The sequence below is a fragment of the Mus caroli genome, chromosome 12 (assembly GCF_900094665.2).
Source record: "Mus caroli chromosome 12, CAROLI_EIJ_v1.1, whole genome shotgun sequence".
NCBI lineage: Eukaryota > Metazoa > Chordata > Mammalia > Rodentia > Muridae > Mus > Mus caroli.
The window spans coordinates 66,546,587-66,556,611 of NC_034581.1; the positions used below are offsets into that span (position 1 = coordinate 66,546,587).

Sequence of the window (10,025 nt, forward strand, 5' to 3'; positions counted from 1 at the left end):
TCGTGGAATTCCTCAATACTGTATACTATGTACAGTATTAATACTTAATACTATAGATGAATGGCTAACCAACAAGGTCAAGTGTAAGGGGTGAGGGAGTGTATCTTGATTGCTGACATTGAGTAACTGGAGATAGAAGCCTGAAGCACTTGCAGAAGGATCCAGTAAAGATGAACGGTCTCAATAAGAAATAGAGAGGAAATTGATTGGCAGCACCTAAAGTGAGTGTTGGGGGAACTTGGCATATGTAACTATCTCTAACCTACGAGCTTTTCCAGTCTCTAATAATCAGATTTATATAGGATACTCGATGCTTTTCACTTGGCCTCTCCCTGGTTCTCTATAGGCTCAATGCCCTGGCCCCCACATTCCAAGACAGACTGCTCAAAGCCAGCCTGACTCACCAGCTCCAGGAAGTATATGCATGAACGACATCAATGCAAGGAAGTGGGCCTTTAGGAAGATGGAGGAAAAGGAAAGCTCTTTCCTGTGTTTCTTTTGTTTTGCCCAGGGGTCAGGCACACCTGCTGCTGTTGAGTCCTTTCTCTGGAAGGTAGGAAGAAGTCTGTGCTTCCCAATGAATTAGGTTTTGTCACTTTAATTAGGGCTCCCCAAACTCCTCCCTCTGCAAGAGCCTAGTGATTTGGGGAACTAGTTCCGGATCGCTGAAAGGACTGCACTGAGTGATTCCACCCGCCAGTTACAGTTCAGCACTCCCTGCCCTTCTGCACAGTGCAGAACAGCGTTGACTGTGCACTTAGGGTCTGCCCTGCTGAGAAGGAAAGGCATTTTGTTTCCTCCATTTGTACGACGTGCTTCTCCATTCACTCGTATGGATGATAACGACAAAGTCATATCTTTCAACAGGGGCTTTTTTTATATCTCTGTTCCCCCACCCCCAAATGTCATTACTGCAGTAGTATGTCAGGGAGCCACCCGCGAAGGCTATTCCCAGGGCCCTCCCTGAGTGAAATATGCCTTTATATGCTCACCATTGCCCAGGTTTTCTTCTTAATTTAATTACCGTTTCCAAAGGGTCCTCTCCTTTTAGTGCATGTTAAGCTTTATATTGCAAGTCATAAACACCCTATTTTCCCAAGAGCAACTTACAGGATGCCAGAGCCTGCTTGACAGCCTCTTGAAAGCTGGTCAAGTAGCAGTAAGTGTGGTACCAAGATGTGAAGCTGCAAAGGCCAGAGACACCTCTGCCTGCACTTCCACGCTACATAGGGCTCAGTGCCCGAGCATGTTAACTTCCGACTGGACCATGTTCTACCTGGGTCTGTGGCACTCCGTGGTGACATATGTGTCAAAACTGACTTTCACAAGCTTACTGAAGACATTTGTTCTGTATTATTGCACACCGTAGTGTCATAGGGGAGTATGGACCTGCATCACTTCTGAAAATACTGTTCCCACAATGTTTCTTTTTCTTTGTCATGAAAATGAGAGGGGATTGCCATCCAAAATTAAGTTCAGATGTTGAACTTGAACCTATGGAGCCTTTCAGGTTTCGGCTATATTCCACGCGCTGCAGGGCTTTGCCAAAGAAATGACCTGTGAAAATAAATAAAGCTAGTGTCTCACAGCCTGGGAAATAGACTGTAAAGTCTCTACTCTTGGTTTTAGGTCAGGGTTGGAGCTGTGTTGTTAGCTCTGCCAGCCTGAAATGTTTCCCCACTGAATTCAGCAACTTGGGACTCAGGAGCTCTCCACTTGGTGCAGTCAGCTGGGGCTTGGTCAGGAACCCGGAGAGGACAGGGCACAGGGCACTCGAGCTATGTGAGAAATATAGGTACCTTGCTTTGTGTTGTTGCTGCTCACAGTGACTAGATCTCTTGGGAGTGGGGTGGGGTGGGGTGGGTTGGGGTGGGGTGGTCTTACTGCTTTTCTAGTTAGCTAAAAAGTAATAGCAGTGTGACTTTCTCATGAGGTTTACCAGAGTAAAGGTCAGGGTGTATAGGAAAGATCAGTGTCATGGAAGCGTCAAGGGTTCCTTCCCAGTGGGCTTCAGGTAAGATTCCAGTTAGGGTTTTGAACTTAGAAAAGGTGTTCATAAACAGAGGGGCTTATTGAAAACATGGAGCTGATTACATGGGATTATTAGAATTGATATGCAATAGGTACTGTTGATGATAGCAATTGTGTGTGTTTGTGTATAGACCACATGTGAGCAGCCTGACATGGATGCTGAGAACCAAACTCAGGTCCCCTGAAATAGCAGGAAGCACTCTTAACCACTGAGCTGTCTTGGTGGTTCCCAGTGAGAGGGAACTCCATTAGGGGGTCTTTAGGGTCAAAGACCATCCATATAATTCTGTATGGCTTTCTTTAAAAGCATGCAGACATTTGATAGCATTCTGAAAGTCATTGTCTTTACAAGTCATCCCGACTCTTCAGAAGAATGACTGATGTTCTGAGGCTGAGGAGGTACTGGGCTTCCTGGCAGATGGTGAAGCCACTGTTCTGTAATCATCCTGTGCGTGGGTCCAACCGGATTTTGGTAACAGATGTACTTGATGTGTAATTATGGCAGTGGTCAAAAAATATACTAACATTGGCAGTAGCATGACCACATGAGCGCCTTGTAATGTGACAGTGGAGAGATGATTTCCTGAAGTTGACTGCCTGCCCTCGGCAAGCTTCATATAGAGTGTCCATTTTGTTCATGGCTAGGAGTTGAAGGCAGGTGTTGTGAGAACCAAAGGAACCAACAGTCCAGGGAGCCCAGCTTTGGGAACCTCTTAGTCGTCTTCTCAATAAAAAAGAGTAAATAGGAAGGATTAGGGATATATATAAGAATGTAAGGGAGCTAATGTGTTATACTATGTTCTAAATTGGGTTTATTTTTCTATAAAGTGTGTTTTTATTTTTTGTAATTTTAATTAAACTATAATTGCATCATTTTCTCCCTCCATCTCTTCTGTCCTCCCCCTTCATTCTTTCTCAAATTGATGGCTCCTTTTCTTGCTTATTATGGTTGCAAATACATGTATACAGACATGCATACATACATGCATACATACAAACGCGAGTATTGCATAAATATATAAGTACAACCTGCTACGACCATTTAGTGCTTGTGTGTATATGATTTCAGGACTGACCACTTGATATTGGCTAACCAGCTATGGGATTCATCCCTTGTGGTGGTTTGAATGAGAATGGTCCCCTTGGGCTGTATATTTGAATGTTTGATTTCCAACGATGAGCTTTTTAGAAAGCATTGGAAAGTGGTCTTGTTGGAGGAAGTGTATCCCTGGACGAGGGTCATGAGGGTTGAAAAGCTCACACCAAGTCCAATGTGTTCTCTCTGTGGATTAGATGTAAGCCCTCAGCTGTTGCTTCAGCACCACACCTACCTGTCTGTTGCCAAGATGGTCAGGGACTGACTAAACCCCTGAAACTGTAAGCAAACCCCCAATTAAATGCTTTCATTTATAAATTGTGTCTCTTCACAGCAATAGACGAGTAACTAAGAAAGTCCTAGAAAAAACCTCATTCTCCATGTTGCAGCAATCACCAGTTGCCTGTACTTCTCTGTCTAAGGACGGGGTATGATGAGACTTCTACCGACCCTGGTAGCATATCTATTGGTACTTGCATTGTTCAGGTCTTTTTTGGGCAGCCATATTGTTGTGGAATCATGCATTTGGTCTCCCTGTCATTTCTTGGAAGCAATCTCATACCAGACGTTCTGGTCCTCTAGCTCTTACAGCCTTTCTGTGGTCCTTTTCTAAGATGTTCTGTGAGCCGTGGGTGCCAGAAGCTACTACTATACCATTTGTCAAAGTAGGATGGAGCTTTTTCAGGGAATGGATGAGTTTGGTGTGGGGTAGACGTTACATGCATGTAGCTACTGCTTCTCTAGAGAATGTTGAGGTTACCAGACAGGGTTCCAACGCTCTGTGAGTTAATCAAGCCTAAGTTACAGCAGACATTGCAGAGGTAAAGTAGTGTCAGGGAGAGGAGAAAGCATGGAAAGTAATCGCTGACCATGTTAGGCTTTTGATGTGCTTTTTTGAAAGCTGGGTCAGGTCCCGGCCAGCACAGATGTCAACACACTAATACTAGTGTGCTCTGTCGAGTCACCTGCTCATGTAAATAAGCTATTACTGAACATGGCAGTTCCCATTTGTGTATGTTTCTGCTATGGCTGCTTTCCTCTCACAGTGTGGCAGATGAGCAGCAGTGACTATGTCCTGTGCATAGCCTGAGATACACCTATCAGGCCTTTTAAAGCAATTTGCTGACCCTTTGCCTGCTGGTTGCCCACATGCTGGCGTGTTCTGATAAGGTGTCATTGATACTCATTGATGATGGAAGAGACAGGCTACAAAGTTACTGTCAAGACCTTGCACCTACCAAGTGTATCCCCATTGCCATCTGCTCACTGGTCCTGGTCTCAACACTGTCGCCAACTCTTTGTCATTCATTTGAGTTTTCTCGGACTCCTGAATCATGGAGGCAGACTAATAGAGTAATCTCAATCCATCTGTCCTTTTCTGTCCATTTTTTCTGTTAAAAGTTCTAGACACAAAATGGATTACTTAGCATTCACTATATTTATTAGTCTGAAGAACTAGGTTCATGAAATTAGAAAATATAATTACAATTTCATGCAAGAAGGTGGCTATTCATTAAATAAGGGGATTTCTTAATCCTATATGTTTTCTAATGGCATTTCCCTTACACAAAGAATAGATTGTGTTGTTTTTAGTTGCTTTTCCTATACAATGGAAACCATTGGAATAAAATGTCCTTCAACTACTCTGACACGTCCTTTGAGTTGCATCTCTCGATTAAACGTTAACCTATTCCACTCTTGTTGACACAATCATAGCATTGCACATTGCAGGATGTTTTAGCCACTCTAGGCAGGGGAAAGTGTGTCTTTTTTCCTTTACATATATTATCTAAGAACCTATGGCTTTGACAGCTAACTTGCAGCCTCATGGCTTTAATTGGCTGAGTAAATGTTGCTTCAGCTTGTGATTAGTGTCCTGGCAAACAACTGTAGACCATGCCATTCACAACTGGTTATCCTTGTGTAAAGCCTACTCTGGGCCTTAGTAAGAATATCTTACATTAGAGAAAATTCTAATATTTAATTTGTATTCTATCATTTGTGAAACAATCTTCCTAAAGGATCCTATAATAATTTCAAACAAATTTACATATACTTAAAAACTTCCTTTTGTGATTCTACTTTGAATTCCATTTATAGACATAAAAGACTTCAGCTGCTACCAAAGGAATATATTCATGCCTCTGCCTATCCATATATCTGCCCCCCCTTAATTATTTGCTATATGGCGATGCAATGAAAAATCTTATGACACAGACCCATATAATTGCGAGTGAACAGAATGGACTACATTTCTGAAAACATATTTAACTCCATTCCAAAGGCTACTATGCTTCTTATATTTAAATGGCTACTGTCAAAATGTACTTGCTTGATCCTCTTTTTTTCAGGCTCAGCACTAAGCACTAAGCATGGCTCCTGTTAGAGACAGTGTCAGTATGTTCATCATAGCTCACACCTATTGAACTTGTGCTGTGTGCACTTTCTCCAGGGCTCTGGTTTGTATTGGATTTGTGTTTCTGTGTGCTCACAATGACACTGTTGTGAGGCAGTCATGTGAAACTAAAGACACACAGAAAACCTCACAGTGAGCAAGTGATGGGTGCTTCACCTCCATGTCTAGAACACGGTCAAGTTGGAGGTGCTGGTGAGGGACAAGTCTGAGATGTAACTGTGTGCTTATCCCAGAGGTAGTGAGACTAAGAAGCAATGCCAAATGATTCTCCTGTGCAAAGTGATGTTGAAAAAAACAAAGACACTTGTGCATTTTAAAAAGACTAGAGGAAGAATCCTTGACACTGACCTGAGATTTTAATGAAAATGTTCCATTTGGAGATGACATGAGCTTAGAAAGAGTATCTTTACCCCCTAAGGTATCTGGATTTTATACACACACACACACTTAGGGTAATAAGGAAAAGAGGTTAAACAAGTCATTTCAGGCTGGAGTTAAAGGCAAAGTGTCAAAGGTGAGCTCTGTCCAGCAGGAAGTCTCAGCCATCATCAGTGTCCTGCTATCTATCTCTGAAGGCCTCCTAACAAACAGGAGGGATTGTATTAAATGACAAGACAGCACAGATGTGGGTGGCTACTGAGTGACACAGTTGGGCTGAAGGTTGACAATGAATCACTGGACAATGTAAATTTTTACAAGTTATTGACGTTAGAAGTTGAGCCTTGGAATTAAGTACAGTAGAGGTTGTGCCCCCGTGATATCTCACTGTTGGACTCTTAGAGCTTGTAGGAACGTCAGAAACATTCTGACCTCTCTTCTGTTTTTGAGAAAAGGAAAACAACACCAGATATATTCACACTTACCCAAACTGTCACCTGAGTCAGTAAAAAAGAAGTCTCTAGAATTACATCTTCAGATGGCTGAATTAGTGGCCTACCCATCATACCATCTAAAAATCAGTAGCATGCAGATATATATATATATATATATATATATATATATATATATTCTCAAAAACCAAAAAAAACACTAGAGAATTTAATAAATTCAGACACTTGTTTCTGTTCTAATTATTTAGTAGACCTTCTAAAGATAATTCCCATAAACTAAAGTGTGTGTGTGGCATTTACAAGAAGCAGCCAAGGTCCTATTTTCATTCTGCCATTGTGTCACAATACAATTTTGGGGAGGACAAGGCTCGTTTCAATTTATAGACTACAGTCAATCAATGAGGGGTAGTCAAGGCAGGAACATGTAGGGAGGCCTGCTCACTATCCACAGAGCGTCACCTCTGGCCAAGTAACTCACTTCACAGGCAAAGAGGCATATGGGTCTGGAATTTTTCAAATATTCTCCATGACCATGAATAAATTTTAATAAATAAAAGGACTTACTAAGTGCTGGCTAGGACCATAGATACTGGCCAAGACCATACCAGAGACTGGAGGTGCTCATCAGAGTATGGTACTGAATTATATATATTATTTAGGAGCTTATAAAGAAAAAACCCACAAGGCTGCATACTTCCTGCCTACGTGTAATCAAGCAGACATACCCTGTGCCATTGAGGGCAACCAAGCTTGTACACAGAAGCAAAGGCACAAGGTTGGTTATCTTCCATGCACAGCAACCCCCAGAATTCCAGGACATTGTCAGTCCCTGCGCACATGGGGCTTATAGGTTAGATGCCTTCTTGTTTTATAGATCTCTTAAACACAGTAATTTAAACTTAAAATATAATGTTAGTTGTCACACAGAGGTAAGCAGGAAACACAGATGAGTGCTGCCTGATGGCACATCCTCAGCTGTTTCCTTGTACAGCCTAGGACCACGTGCTCAGGAAATGCACTACCCACAGTGGCCAGGGTCATCCTCAATCAGTCAGCAGCCAAGGCAGTCCCCCAGAGATGTTCCATGGGCCAGTTAGATCTAAAGAATTCCTCAACTGAGATTCTACGGTGATTATTTCTAGATTGTGTTGAGTTGACATTTGAAGCTGACTAGGACACAAAAGTAGATTTTAATGTGAATTGTCCTTTCTCTGAGTAGACTAAAAAGAACATCTAATATGAATCCAGGATTTGTATTTACTTAGGGCAACTTCTCAGTGTCATGAACTATGACCTGTCTTGGGGACCTTATTTTGTTTTCTAGATAGATTTTGCTACAGTGCCCAGATTGGCTTCAAACTTATGATCTACTTGCTTCAGTCTCCCAAGTGCTAGGATTATAAATTTTATCTACCATACCTCACTACATCTTAAGAGAAAAACAAAACAAAACACCTCTCCTTTTCACAGACAATATAGTAAGTTAATATTCTTGCTTAGAGAAATGTTGTAACAGGATTGGAGAATAAGGCAGCGAAAATAGGTTTAGTTGAGTGCTTGATGTGCTCAGTGTTGCTGTTGGTTTCGTTCCACATGCTGCAGCTAAACAGCCTTGACCATACCTGCTTCTTCCCTAGAAGAAGGAACTAGAACTGAGATAGGTGGCCAAGAGGATAATGTCAGAGGCACAGGACATACTTTTCTCTTTAGCAGGGACACACATGCTGTCAGGAAGTCTATACAACTTAGAAGTGTCTTCTCCTTGGCATGTCTCAGTGGCCTGGGTTTTTTATAGGATGTTCACCCTCTTCCTTCCAACTCCCACCCAGAAGAGCTACTTGCTTGCTTTCTGACTCCTCAGTGAGAACTGTAGACTTTAACATTCACTCACGCTAGAGCACAGACTCAGACTTGCATTCCATCCGGAACTGCTGCATCCTTCTGTGTGTAAGGACCAGGACTCCACAGGCAGTCAGAGGTGCATTGCAAAAGGGAAGAGCTCCAAGAATCCCGCTGCCTACTACTCCCAGAGCAGAATCAACCAGTGCATTCATACATGTGGCACGTGTAATTTTCTCAGCACCGAGGCACCAGAAGTGAAAGGAGCCCCATTTGACTACAATGTCTACTCTTAACTGTTAGTATTATTCAAACATTTCAAAGTACAAAGTCTTCCTTCTATGCACTAGTCTTCAGTTTCTAAAATAATCTCTGTTTTGTATCCAGGACTGTGGAGCTTACAACAGATAGGCTTTTGTGGAACCTTGGACATAGGACTTGGTTTTGTTTGCTTTGGAAATTTGCCCTGGTTTGGGGAGAATAGAAAGATCTGGCACCTTCTATTTCATTTTATAGGTTCAAATACCATTGAATATCACTGAGGGTTTTGGCTTGTTAAATACATTAGTAGCAGCAGGCTTTTGCTAATTTTAATGCTCCTTTTAAGAGGAGAGCTGGGTTCAGCATTTATTCTGCCACTCTAGCTCTTTTATTAATGTGTTAAATTATAACCAAGAGCCGTTCTTAAAACTCATCAGGCTTTCTGAATGTTTTTAAATCACAAGAGTGTAATCCTGCCCAACTTCAAAGCCACTGCTGTACCCGTGGCCCTCATCACTCAGCTCTGTGCCCCTTGCTGCCCACTCGGGTGGCCCTGTAAACAGCCGTTTTCCTTTGTGTTATGACTGCTTGAAAATAGTTTTTTGTTTGGTTGTTTGGTTGGTTTGGTTTTTCGAGACAGGGTTTCTTTGTATAGCCCTGGCTGTCCTGGAACTCACTCTGTAGATCAGGCTGTCCTCAAATTCAGAAATCCGCCTGCCTCTGCCTCCTGAGTGCTGGGATTAAAGGTGTGCACCACCACGCCCAGCTTTTGAAAATAGTTTTGAACTATATTTCTTTGATCACACCTAAGTAGGCCCACTTGGAAGTATCTGCCTAGAGACAGTGGTGTGTGTTTGTAGGGTGAATAATGGTGGCTCATAGCTATAACCTCAGCACTTAGAAATCTGAATCAGGAGGATCACTCTACAGTTCTATAGTTGAGACAAGCCTGGGTTACAGAAAGAGGGAGAAAGGGAGGGATTTTCAGAGATAAGGTCTAAGCCTAAAATTAAAAGCTCCTCCTAGAAATCACTCTTCCAAAGCCCAATGCATGAATGTTTGGATGGATGGATGGATGGATGGATGGATGGATGGATGGATGGGGTGCTGAAACTAAAAAACTGAAGCCAGCAGTAGAGCAGTAACTCCTTGGGCATCAGACAGCCGTTGTGTGTACATGGCAGTGTCTTCTCCTTGGGTGACCCATTATATCGGGGTGCTCTCTTAATGGAAAGTCCTGGTTACAGGAGTACCTCTCTCAGCACAAAGGTGTGCCGAGATTGTGGAAGCCAAGCACAGCGTGCCTCCTGGCTGAGCTTGCTGTGTCTGCAGCAGAGACTACAGCTGACAGAGAGGTCCAGGTTAGGCGTGTCAGTGAACTCCATCCACAGATGCCCCAGCTGTTTTGGCTCAAGGTCACCTGGGTTGTGAGACACATCTAGCTGAAGTAGGTTTGGGTTTCAGTTCTTTTTAGCAGAGACACACTCTATTTCCTTTCCTTTCCCTTTCCCTTTCCCTTTCCCTTTCCCTTTCCCTTTCCCTTTCCCTTTCC

The 10,025-nt window shown here is 42.7% G+C and overlaps 1 protein-coding gene across 4 annotated transcripts in view; it reads left to right on the forward strand.

Moving 5' to 3' along the window:
- Nucleotides 1-10,025, forward strand: part of Daam1 (dishevelled associated activator of morphogenesis 1) — a 158,230-nt gene that overhangs the window by 94,197 nt on the left and 54,008 nt on the right. The gene's annotated exons all lie outside the window — the stretch shown is intronic.